This window comes from Schistocerca nitens, chromosome 2 (genome assembly GCF_023898315.1).
Source record: "Schistocerca nitens isolate TAMUIC-IGC-003100 chromosome 2, iqSchNite1.1, whole genome shotgun sequence".
NCBI classification, from domain to species: domain Eukaryota; kingdom Metazoa; phylum Arthropoda; class Insecta; order Orthoptera; family Acrididae; genus Schistocerca; species Schistocerca nitens.
Genome location: NC_064615.1, coordinates 948,881,414 through 948,896,211, shown reverse-complemented (window position 1 = coordinate 948,896,211; position 14,798 = coordinate 948,881,414). Strand labels below are relative to the sequence as shown.

Here is a 14,798-nt window from a genome sequence, read left to right as displayed (position 1 = left end):
TGGTGGCGCTCGATCTGCGATCCTGACAGTGGTGACACACGGGTCCGACATGTACTAATGGACCGCGGCCGATTTAAAGCTACCACCTAGCAAGTGTGGTGTCTGGCGGTGACACCACACTATATATCCTTACGAAGTATGTTATGAATAAAAGTGACGACAGTTAAAACAAGTGTTGGTTGTAGCTATAAAGAACACGTCCTATCTGTATACACATTACGGAAAATGTGTTCGTAGTGTTAAGACTGCGCTAAAAAAAATGTTCAAATGTCTGTGAAATCTTATGGGACTTAACTGCTAAGGTGATCAGTCCCTAAGCTTACACACTACTTAACCTAAATTATCCTAAGGACAAACACACACACCCATGCCCGAGGGAGGACTCGAACCTCCGCCGGGACCAGTCGCACAGTCCAGGACTGCAGTGCCCTAGATCGCTCGGCGAATCCCGCGCGGCACTGCGCTAAAAGATATGTCAAGTTCTGTACCCTACTTATACGTCAGCACCTATTTAAAAATGATGTTGACATTTGAATGGTTTCATATAGAGACAATCACCTATTACTATCTTCATTTGACTACCCTAGCTTCTGCTATCAAGACACAACGGTGTGAGCTAGATATAGAGCACGGAAAAATTTGGCGGTCAGAGAAGTCCAGAAGCGTGAAGGTTGGCTCTGAGTACTATGGTACTCAACTGCTGAGGTCATTAGTCCCCTAGAACTTAGAACTAGTTAAACCTAACTAACCTAAGGACATCACAAACATCCATGCCCGAGGCAGGATTCGAACCTGCGACCGTAGCGGTCTTGCGGTTCCAGACTGCAGCGCCTTTAACCGCACGGCCACTTCGGGCGGCGAAGCGTGAAGGGAACCGAACAAATGGTTCAAATGGCTCTGAGCACTATGGGACTTAACATCTGAGGTCATCAGTCCCCTAGAACTACTTAAACCTATGAAACTTCCTGGCAGATTAAAACTGTGTGCCCGACCGAGACTCGAACTCGGGACCTTTGCCTTTCGCGGGCAAGTGCTCTACCATCTGAGCTACCGAAGCACGACTCACGCCCGGTACTCACAGCTTTACTTCTGCCAGTATCTCGTCTCCTACCTTCCAAACTTTACAGAAGCTCTCCTGCGAACCTTGCAGAACTAGCACTCCTGAAAGAAGGGATATTGCGGAGACATGGCTTAGCCACAGCCTGGGGGATGTTTCCAGAATGAGACTTTCACTCTGCAGAGTGAAAATCTCATTCTGTTCTACTTAAACCTAACTAACCTAAGAACATCACACACATCCATGCCCGAGGCAGGATTCGAACATGCGACCGTAGCCGTCGCGCGGTTCCACACTGAAGCGCCTAGAACCGCTTGGCTAGTCCGTCCAACCGCGGGGTTCCGGACTGAAGCACCTAGAACTGCTCTGCCACCGCGGCCGGCTCAGGAACCGAACATCACTGGGGAAGAAGGCTTCAGATCAATAAGGTTGAAGTGGCTCATCGGCTCACGAACGATTCGTGTCGTCTAAGTGCCTGTTTACACATTACCTGTAGTGCACAATGGGGTCCGGGAATGCGCAGAATGCGTAAGGTCGTTATTCCAATCCTGTTGCTGCATATTGCACGGAAGGCAAGTCTTAACAGGAACAAAGAGAATACGGCATTAAACGATATATTCTCTACGTTACAGGCGTGTCGTCCGCCTCCGTAACTGAGTGGCCAGTGCGACTAGTTGCGATGTTGGGGACCTGGATTCAATTCCAGGTACTCTTAGGGGTTTATCTTTAGCGGGAAATTATTTATTAGCCGAGTTATCAGAATCTGAGGAACATAGCAAATGCACTGAATGAATTAACAGAAAAATTATAAGAGGGAATGGGGCGCAAACACTATATTTAAATGCTAGTACTGTTCCGGCGATTCGTGACAATACTATCGATCGAAGACAATATTACAAGTGGAACAACACTTTATTTCAATGAGATAGTGTGCCGACGGTGACGCCTGTGATGGTATTCGATGACTCGCGTTGAAAATAAAGTCTCCACATCTGTTACACATACATTTCAGATAGTGATGCGTCTGCCGTTCTTTCACTGCTTTAGGAGAGGGTCTTGAAGCTGTGGAACTGCAATTCCACAGTGTGCACAATGTGATACACACCGTACTGACATATTTACTGGGCATACTCGCTGAAGAAAAAATGCGGCACTTGGAGGTAGGCATGCTATTTCTCATTCCATCTCAAGACAAAAGTGTACCTTGAACACCTAATCACGTCAATAGATTTAATAAAAATGTGGTTTAAAAAACGAAGCCCTGGCAAAGCTGTGACTGTGTGCAGCGTGGCCAGTAACGGATAGCATGAACTGAACACTGAGCCAGGGCTGTCGCATTAAATTACTAGGACGAGGAAATGCGGTGAGGAACGGATACGCAGCCTCAGCAAACTTCGAGTCACGTTCGCGCCAAACTTTTTTTTCAGTTAAAGTATCAAACTGTATCCAATTTATGTCTTCACAATGTGGTATCTTGTGTTTTAGCTACTGGTACTGTTACCTTTATTTAAACATTAAAACATAACATGAACTTTTTTCACACACAAACGACAACTTTGTTTCGTCCATGAAACAACTAAAGCCAATAGAAAAAAATCTAATGAGGTACAAAAAAACGCAATAGGTAGGCTACACCTAATTGCACATTATACCATGCAAAATAATTCTATTATGTACGTCTGACATGCAGGCTTCTCTTCACAGAGCCAGTACGTAAACGTAGGAACTACGTTCACTTTAGAGATCCAAGCGTCCATCTTGCACTTGCAAACACTTGACTGGACCCTACACAATACACTTGCATCCACCAATACTGAAGCGGCACGCACGCTAACTATTAGATCGTATTTATCCATGGGTGGAGTACTATAAACTTGTCACTTTAAGTGTCCCTGAAAATAAACGTGGAGGCCAGAGTATTGGACTTCTACGACCAATATATTTCCCTGCATTTGCTTCTTTTAAATAGTTATACACATTCATTCCAAAGCGTGGCGGTGCGCCATCATGCTGAAACCATAGAAGTCGCAGAATGTGAAATGGAACGTTTCCTAATGCGTCAGTCAAAGTATTGCAAAGAAACGTAGGAATAAAGGGACGCGTTCAACCTGCCCATAAATAGGTAAGGGCACAAAATCACTCTTTCCACGGTTCCAGGCCACAAGTTTATGCCAAAGCGTGAATGAAAGCCACGTTCGCGGGTGACATGTGGGTTGTGTTCCGATCAATAACACCTGTTGCGGACGTTGAAAATACTTTCACGAGTGAAAGTAGATTCGTCAGTCCATATCACATTATTTATGAAATATTCGCTGTCTTCCACTTCGTGCAAAAGTCATTCACAAAACTGTACTAGTCGAATGCAGTTCTTCGTCGTACAGCGCCTCAACTACCAGTCTTTCAGATACTTGAAACTGCCATTCAATATCACGGGTACTTCGCCAAGGTGATTCAAGAACTGCCTCCGCTGTGGAGTCTAGTCCTTGGACGACTTCTGTCCATTACTGTGTACGAAGATCACTGGTTCCCAGATGGAGCTGCTTCAGGCGATGGAGAATATTCTTATCGGTATGGCGCATTTGAGCGTACCTTGCAGCATTCGCCCTAGTAGCCGAAGCAGCAGCTTGGTTATCGGATGCACCTAGCACCAAAAGCATATCGACTTATTCATCGTTCGTATATTCCATAGGGAACGAATTTGATGGTAGCAGTTATGGTTACGCACTGCGTGGTTGGTAAACACATGCATTCAATTTAATGGATCCCACTCTCATATGACAGGCTATTGCCATGTGACAAGATAACGCACTGCTTATAAACGACGAGAACTAGGGAACGGACTTCTAAGAAATAAAAAAAAGTAACCAGATATGTATTAATATCATATCTCCATGGTGGACGTGTGTTTGATGTCAGTGGGCTACGATAGCTCTGCACATTCCAATGCACTGCAGGATGTAACACAGTTGCCATCGCCTAGTTTTCATACATTTTTCAAAATGCACCCCGTCAAATTTTGCTAGATCAACGCCGGCCGGGGTGGCCGAGCGGTTGTAGGCGCTACAGTCTGGAACCGCGCGACCGCTACGGTCGCAGGTTCGAATCCTGCCTCGGGCATGGATGTGTGTGATGTCCTTAGGTTAGTTAGGTTTAAGTAGTTCTAAGTTCTAGGGGACTGATGACCTTAGAAGTTAAGTCCCATAGTTCTCAGACCCATTTGAACCATTTGCTAGATAAAGTTTTCTTTTGAATCTGGGTGAGGAATCGCATGCAGACCGCCAAATGCGGCATTTTTTCTTCACCCTGTATCTGTCTATACGATGTTCTACTCCGTGGCTCCAGCGAGACAGTTTCAGCTCAATGAGTGACACGACACAGGTCAAATATATGTCACCTACGCCCTCATAATGTATCGTGTACAAACATTGTTTCACGAGCGATCCATCGATTTGTTTTCTTTGTACACGCGAATATTTAATTTATTTAAGAAAAACGGTACAGTACACTGTTTATTCAATAGTAATTGCTGTCTCTCTGCAGTTCACACTGGTAGGCTGCACATTCTGGTGTAAATCTCTTATCCGTGTCCTCATACACAGAAATCAGCTCAGCTGTCATGCCGTCATATAACACTTCGCGTCTCCTTGTTACCGACCCTACAACTCGATTGTTCAATTTCGATAATCAGAGGCTCTCTTACAGCAATGATACATTAAGATACTCTGAATCATTAATGTTTCAACAGATGAATTTATAATGTTGAAATTACTGACATTTATTACTATATTCTATAAATAATAAAAGATAATGTAACGATAAAAATATTATTTGGGCTACCGAGAGCTATTCTTTGCAGACAGAGAGAAAAATGAGAAAATACTGAGAACAGTGGCAGAGTAGATAGTAACAAAAAAGTGAAAGAAACTGGATAGGACACATTTTGAGGCCTCAGTCTTCTTACTGGTTTGATGCGGCTCGCCGCGAATTCCTCTCCTGTGCCAACCTCTTCATTCCAGAGTAGCTGATACAGCCTACGGCCTGAGTTATTTGCTGGGTGTATTCCAGTCTCTGTCTTCCTCTACAGTTTGTATCCTCTACAGCTCCCACCACTAAAGTTATTTCGTGATGTCTTAACACATGACACACCATCCTGTACCTTCTTCTTGTCAGTATTTGCCGGCCGAAGTGGCCGCGCGGTTCTGGCGCTGCAGTCCGGAACCGCGAGACCGCTACGGTCGCAGGTTCGAATCCTGCCTCGGGCATGGATGTGTGTGATGTCCTTAGGTTAGTTAGGTTTAACTAGTTCTAAGTTCTAGGGGACTAATGACCTCAGCAGTTGAGTCCCATAGTGCTCAGAGCCATTTGAACCATTTTTGTCAGTATTTCCCATTTGTTTCTTTCCTAGCCGATTCTCCGGAGCACCTCTTCATTCTTTATCTTATCAGTCCACCTAATTCTTCTCGAGCACTACATCTCACATGCTTCGATTCTCTTCCTTTGCCGGCCGGTGTGGCCAAGAAGTTCTAGGCGCTTCAGTCGCAGGTTCGAATCCTGCCTCGGACGTGGATGTGTGTAATGTCCTCAGGGTTAGTTAGCTTTCAATAGTTCTAAGTTCTAGGGGACTGATGACCTCAGAAGTTAAGTCCCATAGTGCTCAGAGCCATGTGAACCATTTTTTTCTGTTCTTTTCCGGTTTTCCCACAGTCCATGTTTCACTACCAATAAATGCTGTGCACCAAACGTACATTCTCAGAAATTTCTTCCTCAAATTAAGGCCTTTTTTCGCCAGTACTAGTCTGACTTTTATGTCCGTTACGTATTATTTTGCAGCCTAGGTAGCAGAATTCCCTAAGTTCATCTACTTCCCAATCACCAAGTCTGATGTTAAGTTTCTCGCTGTTCTCATTTCTGCCGCTTTTCATTACTTTCGTCTTTCTTTGATTTACTCTCAATCCGTACTCTGTACTTTTAGACTGTTTAATGCATTCAGCAGATCCTGTACTTCAGCTGCACTCTCACTGAGGATAGCAATGTCATCGGCGAATCTTATCGTTAACATGCATTCACATTGAATTTTAATTCCACTCTTGAATCTTTCTTTTATTTCCCCCCATTGCTACTTCGACATACAGGTTGAAGAGTAGGGAGAAAAGAATACACCCTTGTCTTAAATCCTTTTGAATCCGAGCCCTTTGTTCGCTTTCGATTCTTCTACACATGGTATATTACACGCCTTTCCCTATAGCTTAAACTCATTTTTCTCAGAAGTTCGAACATTTTGCACCATTTTACAAAGTCGAACGCTTTTTACGGGGCGAGAAATCCAGTGAATGTACCTTGAGTTTTCTTCAGTCTTGGTTCCATTGTCAACCGCAAGTCAAAACTACCTCTCTGGTGCCTTTATGTTTCCTAAGACCAAGCTGATCGTCATCTAACGGATCCTCAGTTTTTTTTCCATTCTTCCGTATACCATCGGTGCCAGCGACTTGGTTGCATGACCTATTAAGCCGATTGTGCGATGATTCTCGATGTTGTCGGCCATTGCTATTAGCGGAATTGTGTGGATGAAAGTCTGATAGTACATTGCAGTCTCATACATTCTACACAACAACGTGAATAATTCATGTGTTGCCACATCCGTATATGATCTTAGAAATTCCGATGGAATGTTATATATCCGTTATGCCTTACTAAACTTTAAGTCTTCCAAAGCTCTTCTGATCTCCTTTCTCTTCTAAATCGACGCCTGTTTCTCAATTTATCACGTCATCAGCTAAGTCTTCGACCTCATAGAGGCCTTCACTCTACTCTTTGCACCAATTCGTTTATTCCTCACCATTTAAGTGGAATTCGCATTGCACTTTTAATGTTAAAGTCCGAGCTTTTAATTCCACCGAAGGTTGTTTTGAACTTTATGTATGCTGAGTCAGTCCTTCCAGCAATCATTTCTTTTGCGATTTCTTCAAATTTTTCATGCAGCCATTTCGCCTTAGCTTCACTGCACTTCCTATTTGTTTCATTCCTAAGTGACTTATATTTCTGTATTCCTGAATTTCCCCGAACATTTTTGTACTTCCTTCTTTTGTCGATCAGCTGCAGTATTTCTTCTGGTACTCATGGTTTCTTCGCAGTTACCTTCTTTGTACCTACGCTATTCTCTCCAGCTTCTGTAACTGCCCATTTTAGATACGTCTAATCCTCTTCAACTGAACTTCCTACTGAGCTATCCATTGTTGCAGTATCAACAGTCTCAGAGAACTTCAAGCGTCTCTCTCCATTCCTTAGTACTCCCGTATCTCACTTCTTTGCACGTCGATTCCTGCTTACTACACTCCTGGAAATTGAAATAAGAACACCGTGAATTCATTGTCCCAGGAAGGGGAAACTTTATTGACACATTCCTGGGGTCAGATACATCACATGATCACACTGACAGAACCACAGGCACATAGACACAGGCAACAGAGCATGTAAAATGTCGGCACTAGTACAGTGTATATCCACCTTTCGCAGCAATGCAGGCTGCTATTCTCCCATAGAGACGATCGTAGAGATGCTGGATGTAGTCCTGTGGAACGGCTTGCCATGCCATTTCCACCTGGCGCCTCAGTTGGACCAGCGTTCGTGCTGGACGTGCAGACCGCGTGAGACGACGCTTCATCCAGTCCCAAACATGCTCAATGGGGGACAGATCCGGAGATCTTGCTGGCCAGGGTAGTTGACTTACACCTTCTAGAGCACGTTGGGTGGCACGGGATACATGCGGACGTGCATTGTCCTGTTGGAACAGCAAGTTCCCTTGCCGGTCTAGGAATGGTAGAACGATGGGTTCGGTGACGGTTTGGATGTACCGTGCACTATTCAGTGTCCCCTCGACGATCACCAGTGGTGTACGGCCAGTGTAGGAGATCGCTCCCCACACCATGATGCCGGGTGTTGGCCCTGTGTGCCTCGGTCGTATGCAGTCCTGATTGTGGCGCTCACCTGCACGGCGCCAAACACGCATACGACCATCATTGGCACCAAGGCAGAAGCGACTTTCATCGCTGAAGACGACACGTCTCCATTCGTCCCTCCATTCACGCCTGTCGCGACACCACTGGAGGCGGGCTGCACGATGTTGGGGCGTGAGCGGAAGACGGCCTAACGGTGTGCGGGACCGTAGCCCAGCTTCATGGAGACGGTTGCGAATGGTCCTCGCCGATACCCCAGGAGCAACAGTGTCCCTAATTTGCTGGGAAGTGGCGGTGCGGTCCCCTACGGCACTGCGTAGGATCCTACGGTCTTGGCGTGCATCCGTGCGTCGCTGCGGTCCGGTTCCAGGTCGACGGGCACGTGCACCTTCCGCCGACCACTGGCGACAACATCGATGTACTGTGGAGACCTCACGCCCCACGTGTTGAGCAATTCGGCGGTACGTCCACCCGGCCTCCCGCATGCCCACTATACGCCCTCGCTCAAAGTCCGTCAACTGCACATACGGTTCACGTCCACGCTGTCGCGGCATGCTACCAGTGTTAAAGACTGCGATGGAGCTCCGTATGCCACGGCAAACTGGCTGACACTGACGGCGGCGGTGCACAAATGCTGCGCAGCTAGCGCCATTCGACGGCCAACACCGCGGTTCCTGGTGTGTCCGCTGTGCCGTGCGTGTGATCATTGCTTGTACAGCCCTCTCGCAGTGTCCGGAGCAAGTATGGTGGGTCTGACACACCGGTGTCAATGTGTTCTTTTTTCCATTTCCAGGAGTGTAGTTTCTTAAACTTCATCGTACTCATCATTACTACTAAATTATGATTTGAGTCTATATCAGCTCCTGGTTGCAGCTAAAAATCCAGTATCTGATTTCGGAATCTCTGCCTCAGCTTGATGCTATCTAACCGATATCTTCCCGTACCTCTCGGCCTCTTCCAAGTATATCTCCTCCTTTTGCGATTCTTTAAGAGAGCACGTGCTAATAGGAACTGAAATTTATTGCAGAACTCAATCAATTAATAAAAAATGGACTTAGAAAAGCAATGTTAGGTAGGAATGTAAGAGGGGTCGAGGGGGAGAAGGGAGAGATTTCAGATCCCGGACTATATGATGGACAGCAGCATATACGACAGTACTAAGAAGGAACAATGGAGCGTATGGTCTGACGATGCAAAGGACCTGTTAACATAGCAGAAAACTGATGCTAATTGCATATCTTTTCTTCGTACCCGCAAAAACGCCGAATGCATGTAAAAAGCAGTTTTGTGATCAGCCTGTCAAAGTCCTGATCAATGTCGACTTCTGAAATAATGCAGCAGTACTGACTAGAGCGCTGCAGCCGCGAGGTTAATCCGCGTGAATAGCGCTCGTCTACATCACTCGCTATGCACGCGCACGCGGAAACACGCGGCTGGCAGTTCACTCACTCGGTATCACGTGGCGTGCCCTCACACAGTAGCGGACAACAGCCGTGTGGTCTTCCGCACGAGTAGGGAGACATAGACTCTACCTATGCAGCTTCGACAGACTACAGATCTTAGGCTTAGGCTTCGATTTCCGGTTGGTCTTACAATTTCCTCTGTTCTTGTCGCTTCTTTCATCTGTAACAATCACAATTATACCAAGTTAAGTTGCATCGTATTTCGGAGTAAGTGTTGAAATGTAGACTCCCCTCTAACTAGGTGTGTCTGCTCAGAGGTGGGAGGAAGTTAAGGGCACACCAACATGCCCAGTAAAACACTGTAGTGCTGAAACCTTCGTTCAAGTTGAGCACAGCTTTACTAGATTTACAAATGAAATACAAAAATGGTTAAAGGCGGACGGCCTTAGCAGTTTGGGGTATTAGGCAGCCGAAATGTTAGAGAGCCAGATTAGTCAGCCAGCAGACGGTCAGTCGTGACCGATCAGCTGACTGAGATGGACTTGTAATATGTCTTTTTTGTCATGACAAACGTACTTCACCACAATTATAAAAATTAATTTTTCCGTCGGTTTCTTGCTTTATGCGCTGCTGATTGTAAGTTGACTTCCAAGATGTTGGAGCATACAAAAAACATAGTGACTCATCTTTTACGTACTATGGAATCAAAAATTACAAAAATCCGAGGAATGCCCTCTATTAAACAAGGAACTGCGTCATTGTCGGAGACTTCCTGGCAGTGCTCTACCACTTGCCCGCGAAAGACCAAGGTCCCGAGGTCGAGTCTCTATTCAGCCCCCAGTTTTAATCTGACAGGAAGTTTCATATCAGCTCATACTAAGTGGAAATTTAATTCCGTTTGGTGTATCTGAAAAGTTAACGCGTCCTTAAGAAGGAAAGAATTTAATTAACAATTGAAGAACCTTTAAATCCGACTGTCTCGGACTAGGCGGTTTATAGAATACTCTCTGGCAAATGAATGAAGAACGGAGAATTTTTCATCACCCAACGGATGTCTGAAATGAATTTGCAAATGCCGAAATATGCATGCTGCGTTTTACAAAACAATGCGCCAGGAAGAGATAGCTTTAAATTTGCAGTCAAGCTGTAAGTCCCTCCAGAATTGGGAAGTCCCTAAGTCGTACAAGTTATAGAAAGTCATCATCAAATTTTTTTCAGGGTGCAAGGAAGGTCTCGCTGCTTCGACAAGTGCACGGGCACTGAAGGTAGCCACACGCATACTAAGTGGTCAAAAGTATCCGGACATCCCCAAAACTTACGTTTGTCATATTAGGTGCATTGTGCTGCCACCTGCTGACAGGTACTCCATTAGACTTCGTGGAAGAGCAGAATGGGGATCTCCGGGAAACTCACGGACTTCGAACGTGGTCAGGTGATTGGGTGTCACTTGTGTCATACGTCAGTACTCGAGATTTCCGCACTCCTAAACATCCCTAGATCCAATGTTTCCGATGTGATATTGGAGTGAACGGATACGTACAGCACAGGAGTGTACAGGCTGACCTCGTCTGATGATTGACAGAGACCGTCGACAGTTGAAGAGGGTCGTAATGTGTAACAGGCAAACATCTATCTAGACCGTCACACAGGAATTCCAAGCTGCATCAGGATCCACTGCAAGTACTATGACAGGCGGAAGGTGAGAAAACTTGGATTTCATGGTCGAGCGGTTGCTCATAAGACAAACGTCACACTGGTAAATGCCAAACGACGCTTCGCTATGTGTAAGGAGCGTGATCGTTGGACGACTGAACATTGGAAAAACGTTGTGTGGAGTGACGAATTACGGTACACAATGTGGCGATCCGATGGCAGGGTGTGGGTATGGCGAATGCCCGGTGAACGTCATCTGCCAGCGTGTGTAGTGCCAACAGTAAAATTTGGAGGCGGTGGTGTTATGGTGTTGTCGTGTTTTTCATGGAGGGGCTTACACCCCTTGTTGATTTGCATGGCACTTCACAGCACAGGCCTACATTGATGTTTTAAGCACCTTCTTGCTTCCCCTGCACAGAGTCCTGACCTGAATCCTGTAGAACACATTTTGCATGTTTTGGCATGCCGACTTAGTACCAGGCCTCACCGACCGACAACGATACCTCTCCTCAGTGCAGCACTCCGTGAAGAATGGGCTGCTATTTCCCAAGAAACCTTTCAGCATCTGATTGAACGTATGCCTGTGAGAGTGGAAGCTGTCATCAAGTCTAAGGGTTTCCCAACACCATACTGAACTCCAGCATTACCGATGGAGGGCGCCACGAACTTGTAAGCAATTTTTAGCCCGGTGTCCGGATACTTTTGATCATATAGCGTATGTTCTCTACGAAACCGCTTTAATAAAGCCGACCGCGCGGTGCCAGCTGGCTGTCACAGCGCAGACGTCCTTCCCAGTGCGTCATAGCCCTGTTACACTATCGACTGGCCCTCTTCCTCTGTCTCTGCACCTGGCAATACGTCTCTCCCTCTCACTTCTAACATGGCTCAAGAGCTCTATGTAAGCTATCAACGATGAGAATGCAGCTGACAAAAACTCTCAAACGTAAACACCTTTCTTAGATTGCTGACACTATCAGATATTCGTATCTCCTTAGTTTAATTACGCAGTCCGTGATATTGTGCTACAAAATGAGTGAACCAAGAAATAACTCGGTGGTTCCTAACGGCTCAAATGGCTCTTAGCACTACGGGACCTAACATCTGAGGTCATCAGTCCCCTAGAACTTAGAACTACTTAAACCTAACCAACCGAAAGACATCACACACATCCATGCCCGAGGCAGGATTCGAACCTGCGACCGTTGCAGTCGCGCGGTTCCGGAATGAAGCGCCTAGAACCGCTCGGCCACCGCAACCGGCAGTTGCTAACGGTTAACATCATAAGACGTTTAATCTAAAGTCTCCTAAACCGTTTAAGGAATTTTGCTGGACGTCCAGATTCATCCAAAGTGCTTTAGAATTAATTCTGAGTGAGCATGCCATTAGAATATGGAACAGTTGTTCGGTCTAACATCCATCTATGCTATTACGTAGAGCTATGTGATTCAAAAATTTCAGAAGAACCGGCGGCGGTGGCCGAGCGGTTCTAGGCGCTTCAGTCCGGAACCGCGCTACTGTATGGTCGCAGGTTCGAATCCTGCCTCGGGCATGGATGTGTGTGATGTACTTAAGTTACATAGGTTTAAGTAGTTCTAAGTTCTAGGGGACCGATGACCTCAGATGTTAAGTCCCATAGTGCTCAGAGCCATTTCAGAAGTTTATAATATTGCTGCTTACTTGTAACTTGTGTATCGTGAAAACGTCAAGAGAGGATTGTGAGACGTTTTGCACCTTTCTGTACCAACTACAGTAGTTGCGTCAAAGTCGTACCCACGATTTAAAAAACTCTTTTGCTGTCCATGAGAAAGGGAGGCCTACAAAAACTTCAGATGCATAATACCCAAAGAAATAGAGTAAAAGAGGTAAAAATAAGTTTTTCTTAGAAATGTGATTTGAGAAGTGGAGTTAAAGTGGAATCACAGCGAATTATTTGCCAAAACTACAGCAGAATTGATGAGTTCTCAGTTTTTGCTGAAGAAGATTATGAGCCGAAAGTCATAGACTGACATCATGATTAAAGACGAATTCACGAGTGCATTTGATATGTAGATCGTATGTTAGTTAGTGTCACAACGGTTAATTTCCGTAAATCAAATAAAGTTTCTGTTGAGACGTTTCAAAAAAGGAGTTGTTCTGATCACTAATTTAAAATAAACGAAAAATACATTCATTTAATAAATGACAAGGCCTGGAGCTGTAAATGAATCTGAATGTCAGATTTATTTATTATCCTTAACATTTTTTATTCACAGATGATGAACTAGTTTTTTTTTTGTATTCAAGTAAGTGAATAATGTTTCAAATAATATTTGTTATTCACGGATAACGGTTAGTAGTTTATATTTGTATTCGTTATTTGTCGTTCGCATAAATTTTGCCGAAGTCTGGTGCTAAGCAAAGCGCATCGCGCTTGCGCACACTGTAAACTCGCAGCCTGTGTGCAAGTGAGTGCAGGCGCGTGAAATCCGCGTGGGTAACGCGGTTGTGCCAGCCGCGTGTACATGCGCTCACGCTGCTGTCATCAGCGTCGGAAATCCTCGGCACCTTCCGCCAACGTTCACGAAGCGTACCAGCGCTCTCACTCGCACAAAATAGGCACGTGCGGGCCACGTGGATAGACCACGCACGTGCAGGGCTCTAGTACTGAAACTGTTTTCTTCCCTAGCTATGTGAAGCATCCGAAGTAGTTGTCTCACAAGGCGCAGCATGGGAAAGTGTCCCAGCGACACTCGCTGGACGTTCGGCCGGCGCATCGTTCTAAGACAGCTGCAGCTATACACTCAGGGTGGTGGAGCCTGAGCTGGCCCTTCCGCGAGCAGCGGCAGTTTTTACTGCACCTGCTGCAGCCCCTGCCCCGTCATTACCCGCACCTTTTTACACATCTCACCCGTGTTTTGTTTATTTCGTCATGCCTCTCCGTCGCCCGTAATTTCCCATTTTCCATCCACCCAAAACTACGTTCCACCGGAGAATAAGGGGAAGGACGTGTCTGATAGTCGTTGTGTGCTTTCGTTTTGCTTAAAACGAACTGGAGCAGCTGAAAAAGGAATGTTTGTTGAATCCCCTAGTTACCTCCGCTTGGCTCATTTTCTCTTACTTATGATTGGGCTGCGTCAAATTAAGGAACCAATGTAGATAGCAGACATCGAAAAGTTTATAGACTTAAGGAATATACTTACTTCAGACACATGTATAAGACCCATTGTATATAATAATACATCACTCACTCCGTCTTCAGGCCACAAGTGGACCATCGGTACCATCCGACCGCCGTGTCATCCTCACTGAGGATCCGGATAGGAGGGCGTGTGGTCAGCACACCACTCTCCCAGTCATTATGATGCTTTCCTTTGACCGGAGCCGCTACTGTGCGGTCGAGTAGCTCCTCAGTTGGCATTACGAGGCTGAGGGCACCCCGAAAAATGGCAACAGCGCATGACGGTCCGAATGGTCACCCATCCAAGTACCGGCCAAGCCCGACAGCGCTTAACTTCGGTGTTCTGACGGGAACCGGTGTATCCACTGCGGCAAGGCCGTTGCCATAATAATACATGCTGCTATCAAAATATGATGACCATTTCTGTGGTACCTTGATTCATCCACTACAATGTAGTTTGCATAACAGAACAGAGCAGCGTACATTTGTCATTTCTCGTAGCAGACATCACATAATTTTCTCAAATAACGAACAACCGCTTTCAGTCACAAACAGTGATTTTTACGAGTATTTCT

The 14,798-nt window shown here is 45.7% G+C and overlaps 1 protein-coding gene and 1 pseudogene across 1 annotated transcript in view; both read right to left on the bottom strand.

The window, feature by feature from the left end:
• Positions 1–14,798, bottom strand: part of LOC126235466 (protein Wnt-10b-like) — a 676,160-nt gene that overhangs the window by 238,045 nt on the left and 423,317 nt on the right. The window lies entirely within an intron of this gene.
• Positions 14,490–14,607, bottom strand: LOC126238420 (5S ribosomal RNA; annotated as a pseudogene).